Below are 7,473 nucleotides of genomic sequence, written 5' to 3'. Positions count from 1 at the left end.
AGAAAGCTGTCTCTGGTGTGGACCAATCAGTTTCAAAGACAATGCGTATATTATCAGAATGTTTTTGTTTGCATTCTGACCACAAGTATTGTGGTTAATGCAGACATGATTCCTTGTAAAAGGTTTCAGTTTGGTGTTTTAACATCTCAACACCTGTTTTGTTGCCAGAAAAAAGGGGAAAACATATTCTCATATTTTGGTACTGGCAAAGGAGGTCCCATGAGGTATGCAGAGGTCACATTATATAAGAAAGAATAATTGCTTCATATGTTTATCGCAAGTTAAAAAGATACGACTTCCCTAACTTAAATATTAATATAATTTGATATTAAACATTATAATTACTTGCTATCTAAGTACGTATTGTTTCATTGATGCAGTATTGCCAGGAAGTGGAGGAGGCACTGCAGATGCTTTGGGCAAACGTTTAATGTTAGATATGCAAATGTTTCTCGTTAAATGTTTGTTAAACAATACGGATGAGACGACACTGACACACGGCATGCTCAGAGCATCTTTATTTTGTGACACAGCACCAACTCTAGGCCCGGCTTCTTCTTGTGTCCTGAAGCTTCTCCCTTCTCCCGGACATCACCACCCCTTGTGCTCTCCCCTTTTGTCCCTCTCGAGCCCTTTCTCTCGAACCTTGTCACGGTTTCTCAAGCCAATCCCCTTCCTTCTCTCTTGGCGCTACTCAACCGTCGCCTCTAGGTTTAATTCTGATTCCCACCTTATTCCGTTTGAACCTCTCCTCCAATTCCTTCAAAACCTTTCCTCCCTAGCAATCATCATGGAGGCCTCCCTACGGAAATAGGTCTTGGCCTACTTCCTGGAAGTCCGTTTGGCTGAACATTTGCTTGGGGCGAGCGCTTCCTAATTCCAGTCATTACGCGTACGTTAAATGTTCTTAGATGTGATAAGCGTACTGTTAAAATTATTGAGATTTAGGCTGACTCCGTACTGAGGAATTGAGCTGCAGTGTTGTAGACGTGTGAGGGCGATATGTGTCTGGTTGCTAAAGGAGATGCGCGACTGCCCTTGCAAAGGACGCTTTGCAATAAAGTTTTGCCGTTTCACAAACCACTGCCCCCTCTGGTGGTCGGCAGTTGTGGAGTCGCTCCAACCTCTCCAGAGGACATAACACAATGCTGAGTATACCTACTCATCTCCGAACTTTATTATTTATTGTCGTTGTCTACGTAGCCAATCTGTTTCCCCTCGTTAAGATTCGCGACCGCGGGATGAGAGGGGCAGGGCGGACTGGCTACATATACCACCATCATCATCATCACGACCACCACCACACACGTGATGCGTGCTTTGTAACACTCCAAAGTTCGCAGGCACGGACAAATGAACCAACCAACAAGGGAGCAGTAGACATGGACTACACCACCATCGACACCACCAACGCCATCACTATCACCACCATCACCAAACGTGTGTTGTGACTGTGTATGTGGTTTGTAATTTGCCAACGTTCGCAGTGACGGACAAACACCAAACCAACCACGCAGCAGCAGCAGACATGGACTACACCAACTCCACCGTCACCCCCGTCGATGCGGAGCCGGGCCCCACGTGTGTGGTCCTCCAAGGGGGCTTCAACTGCACGGGTCCCGGTCCGCTGCTACCGCCGCCGCCGTCGCCCCTCGCCGCCCTCGCCCTCGTTGCGGCCCTCCTCCTGTCGGTCGCCGCCGTGCTGGGCAACGCCCTCGTGGTGCTGGCGGTCGCCTACTTCGCACGCCTGCAGAGCCCCACCAACGCCCTGGCGCTGTCCCTCGCAGTCGCCGACCTCCTCGTGGGCGCCGTCGTGGTGCCGTTCAGCGCCACGCGGGCGGTGCGCGGCTGCTGGCTCTACGGAGCCACCTTCTGCCGCCTCCACACGTGCCTCGATGTCATGCTCTCCACCGCCTCTATCGTCCACCTCAGCTGCATCGCCTTCGACCGCTACGTTGCCATCTGCGACCCACTCAGGTGGGGTGGGTGGGGTAGAGAGGGGTGCGCGTGCCTCGTGTGGTGAAAGAGAGAGGGATGAAGGAGGGATGCTCCTCTGTGTGGCGAATCTATGGCTCTCTGTATGATGTGTCTACGGGCATCTTTGCGAGTCTGTAGGACTCTCTCTGTGAGTCTATGCCTCTCGCTCTGTGAGCTTGAAGGTCTCTGTGCGAGTCTATGGCTTTCTGTTTGACAAGTCTATGGCTCTGTGTGAGTCTGTATGAGGCTATGGCTCTTCATGTGAGCATGTCGTTGTGGACACGCTCGGCGAAGCCCCTCCCTCTCACCCCCCCCTCTCTCTCACCCCCCCCCCCCTCTCTCACCCCCCCCCCTCTCTCTCACCCCCCCTCTCTCTCTCACCCCCCCTCTCTCACATCCCCCCTCTCACCCCCCCCCTCCTCTCTCACCCCCCCCCTCTCACCCCCACCCTCTCTATCACCCCCCCCTCTCTCTCACCCCCCCCTCTCTCTCTCACCCCCCCTCTCTCTCACCCCCCCCCCCTCTCTCTCACCCTCCCTCTCACCCCTCCCTCTCACCCCCCTTCTCTCTCTCTCACCCCCCTCTCCCTCTCACCCCTCCCTCTCATCCCCCCGTCTCTCTCTCACCCCCGCCCCTCTCTCACCCCCCCCCCTCTCTCACCCCCCCCCTCTCTCACCCCCCCCCCCCTCTCTTTCACCCCCCCCTCTCTCTCTCACCCGCAGGTACACTGCCCGCGTGACTCCCGGCACCGTCGCGGCCATGCTCGTGGCCTGCTGGCTGGGGCCGCTGCTCTACGTGGCGCCCATCATGCTGGGCCTGCAGAGCGTCGGTGCCGAGGCGTTGCTCGCCCTCGCCTGCCCCGACGACTGCCCCTTCGTCATGAGCGCCACCTTCTCGCTGGCGGCCACCTCCTGCAGCTTCGTGGCACCCATGATCATCATGCTGGCCGCCTATGCTCGCATCTACCGCGTGGCGCGCAGGCACGCACGGAGCATTGCGTTGCGCCCGCCGGCACCCCCTGGTGGCAGCGACGGGGCCAAGGGGATGGCAGCGGCCTCATCGTCCTCGTCGGCGCCACGGAGATGGCGGCAGGAGTACAATGCCACCAAGACGCTGGGCGTCATCCTGGGGGCCTTCTTCGCCCTCTGGCTGCCCTTCTTCTCGGCGGCAGTAGCCGACGGCCTGCCCGGCGGGCCCCGCGTGGACGGCACGACGTGGCACTGCGTGACTTGGCTGGGCTACGTGAACTCGGCGGTGAACCCCTTGCTTTATGCGTCGCTCAACCGCGCGTTCCGGCGTGCCTTCGGCATCCTCTTCAGCCCCCGCGAGTTGGCCAAGGGCAGGAGGAACGCCGACTTCACGGACTGAGGGGAACAGGCGCTCGTGGGGGGTTTAAGACCGTCAATCGTGGGCCACAGGATCGACCACATGGAGACCCATAGACTCACCACACAGAGACCCATAGAATCAGCATACAGATACCCATACACTCACCAGAGACACGTAGATTTATCACACAAAGGCATAGACTCATCACAGAGGCATAGCCTCATTACACAGAGACCCATCGACTCATTAGAGACCCATAGACTCATCACATAGAGGCACAAACTCACCACACAAGAGACCCGTAGACTTATCACACACAGACTCACCACAGACATGATTCCTTGTAAAAGGTGTTTATTGTTGCCAGAAAAAGGGGAAAAAACCTATTCTCATATTTTGGTACTGGCAAAGGAGGTCCAATGATGTAGATGCTCAACCGAGCTCTCATTACTCCGATAGTGCATTGTCTTTGTGCTGTACGCCTTTTGGTGTCCTCTGGTCTAACACCGTTCGATACGAGGCTAAAAATAAAGCTGGTGTGGACCAATCAGTGGCAAAGACAATGCATATTTTATCAGAGTATGTTTTTTGTTTGCATTCTGACCACAAGTGTTGTGGTTAATGCAGACATCATTCCTTGTAAAAGGTGTTTTTTGTTGCCATAAAAAAGGGGAAAAAACCTATTCTCACCACAATGGGTTTATGGAGACCCATTGAGACACAGATAACCCATAGAAAACAGATACCCATATACTGTAGATCCATAGACCCATAGATATAGAGACCCATAGGTACAGAGACTCATAGGCATACATAGAGACCCAGAGACACACGGAGATACAGAGACCCATAGATACCCAGAGACTCGTATAGCTACATATACTCATATAGACAGAGACTCATAGATACTCATCACTAACTCAGGGACTCATACAGACCTAGAGACACACAGAGATACAAACCAAAGATTCCCAGAGACGCATATAGCTACAGAGCCTCATATAGAGAACCATAGATACCCATATAGACTCAAATTAACCCAGAGATACAGATACCCATATACACTCAAAGAGTCATATAGAGACAGAGACTCCTACAGAGACAGACTCATATAGATACAAACAACCAAAGGATACCTATAGAGGCTAATATAGATCCAGAGACACAGAGATACAGATACCCATATATATCTCCATAGAGACTTATATCGATACAGAGACCCAAAAATACCCATACTCATATAGACCCAGAGACATAGAGATAGAGGCTTATATATATCCACTCATATAGATACAGAGACCCATAGATACCCGGAGACTCAAAGACCCAGAGATAGACCCATATATATCCACTCATATAGATACAGACTCATATAAATACAGACCCATAGAGATACAAAGACTCATTTAGATAGAAGCCCAAATATTTCCCGTAGACTCATATAGACTCCTATAGATAAAGAGAATCATAGAAATCCATAGAGACTCATATAGATACAAACTCGTATAGATACCCATAGACTCATATAGATACAGACTCGGGAATATAGACCTATAGATACCCAGAGACTCATATAGACCCAGAGACACACCCAGAAACAGAGACCCAGAGATACTCATATAAAATAGACCCAGAGACACACCCAGAAACAGAGACCCAGAGATACTCATATAAATAGACCCACAGATAGACTCATATAGATACATTAGGTTGTTGGGCTTACCAACGTAATGGTAAGCATTACCATTACGTAATGCTTACCATTGCGACTTGTTGAATGTGATAGCGTATGCGGGGAGAATGGGAAATTGTCGTCGTCGTAAAGCAAATGGCAAAGTCGTGTTGGTGGGGGCCATGTCGATTCTGGGAATCAACACCGAATCGCCTCGTTCTCTCTCTCGCTCAAGCAGTCATCATATTCATCATAGATAGAGAAAGTTGTTTTTATATGAATATCATTTTATTATCTGGAAGACTTCATTGAAAACGACATTTCACGTGAATCTTCTCTTGTCGTTAAGTAGATGTCCTTGCTGGGGGTTCGGTTCGATGCGGACTTTCACCTGTTTGGGATTGCAGGGTCGAGACAAGGCGACACGGAGCTGCTGGCCGTGCGAGAGGAGCGCCGTCTGCAGATCGATTCCAACATAATCGAACGTCTGTCCCTGCGCCTCCGTCGTTCATGCAGGGGGCGCGTAGGTTTGCAGCGCCCCCTGCATGAAAACAACGGGAAGTGCAGCGTTCATCATATTCATCACAGATAAAGTTGGGTGTTTATATTATTAAGAGACTGTGTCGTAAAACCCTTGTAGTCTGCATTTCTTCAATAGAGGAAGAAGAGTGGCAGAGCTCCACCATCTCCCTCCCGTTGTGGCAGCAGCAGCAGCAGGGCCTCCACATCCAACTCCATCTCGCTGCTGCTTCTACTGCTGTATGTGGAACTTCTATCACACCGCACATTGTCAACAGGGCTAATCAGAGGTGCGGGAGGGGAGTGAATGGGTTGGTGAGTGGGTTGGGTGAGTTGGTGGGTGGGGTATGTATTTTGAACTTCTTTCATACCGCACATAGCCAACCAGGCTAATCGGAGGTGCGGGTGGTGAGTGGGTGGGTGGGTGAGTGGGTGGCTGAGTGGGTGAGTAGTTGAGTGAGTTAGTTCGTGAGTAGGTGGGTGGGTGAGTCAGTGGGTGGGTGAGTGAGTTAGTGAGTCAGTAGGTGGGTATGTATGTTGAACTCCTTTTGCACCCTAAGAAGCCAACCGGGTTGATCAGAGGTGCAGGAGGGGAGTGGGTGGGTGAATTCGTGGGTTGGTGAGTGGGTTGGCTGAGGGAGTTAGTGGGTGGGGGGGGGGTATGGTATGTATGTTGAACTTCTTTCGCACCATACGTAACCGACCGGGCTAATCGGAGGTGCAAGAAGGGAGTGGAGTGGGTAGGCGAGTAGGTGGGTGGTGGGTGAGTCAGCGAGTGTGTAAGGGTATGTATGTTGAACTTCTTTCACACTGTAAGTAGCCACCTGGGCTAATCAGAGGTGCGGGAAGGGATCGAGTGGTGGTGGTGGTGAGTGAGTCGGTTGAATTTGTTGGCAAAACGTCCGTTGTGGCATAAAGCAACTTGCCGAAATGTAGACTTGAGTTCTCCACCAATATCGAGTGTGCACATAAATATTGTCCAAGCTATAGACTGGAAGAGTTCTGTTTGTCGTCAAGTCAACCAGACATTGCACATGAGGTGCGAAGAGGCCGGGAGCGTGGTGAGAATTGTGACGTTCAGGCTACCAGCACGCCGCTGACAACAGGGGCTCGCAAACCAGGCCATCTTGATCTCCCGACGAGCAACGAGCGCCGGGCGAGCGTGGCCACAGCATGCTCCAGTTGCAGATCGAGCCTGGCACGCAGACAACCCTGGGAGCGAGTGGCAGAGCTGATGACTGATAAATAACTGCCGCAGCTTGTCGGTTTGAGGGCCGCAGCGTGCTCCCGCTGTGGATCGAGCCTGGCATTCAACACTCCCTTGTGGGGGACTGGGAAGTCTGTTTCGTGTCAGAGAGAAGGCAGAAGATGGGACACACTTTAAACTTTACCACTCACCATGTTCAACTGTACCTCGGTACAGGTTTGTAGGCCGAGTTTGGTACAGGAGAATTTAAAACGTCTAAGCTTATGAATATCACAATACCATGGCGAACGAATTGGGTATCAACATGGGGCCTGTACGCCTTTTGGCGTTCTCTGGTCTGATACTGGTGAGACTTGGCCCAAAAGAGGGCTGTCTCTGGTGTAGGCAAATCAGTTTCAAGACAATGCATCATATATATTATCAGAGAATATTTGTTTGCATGTTCACCACAAGTACTGTGTGTGGTTAATGAAGTACGTCATTCCTTGCAATGTGTTTCTATTTGGTGCTTAAACCCCTTAACACCTCCTGTTATACTACCAGAAAGGGTAAAACCTATTCTTATTTCATCATAAGGCCTCCTTTGCCAGTACCAAAATATAATAGGTTTTTTTCCCCTTTAGACTCGGCTCTAAGGAAAGCGGTCTCTGGTGTGGACCAATCAATTTCGAGGACAATGCATACATTATTAGTGTGTTTTTTGTTTGCATTCTGAGGCCAGGTATTGTGGTTAATGTAAACATGATTCCTTGTTAAAAGGTTTCAGTTT

The 7,473-nt window shown here is 51.0% G+C and overlaps 1 pseudogene; it reads left to right on the top strand.

Moving 5' to 3' along the window:
- Positions 1-1,528: 1,528 nt before the first annotated feature.
- On the top strand, positions 1,529-3,345 carry LOC144737527 (trace amine-associated receptor 365 pseudogene; annotated as a pseudogene).
- Positions 3,346-7,473: the final 4,128 nt, after the last annotated feature.

The sequence above is a fragment of the Lampetra planeri genome, chromosome 71 (assembly GCF_965212315.1).
Source record: "Lampetra planeri chromosome 71, kcLamPlan1.2.h2, whole genome shotgun sequence".
NCBI lineage: Eukaryota > Metazoa > Chordata > Hyperoartia > Petromyzontiformes > Petromyzontidae > Lampetra > Lampetra planeri.
This window is presented reverse-complemented; position numbering and strand designations above follow the sequence as displayed.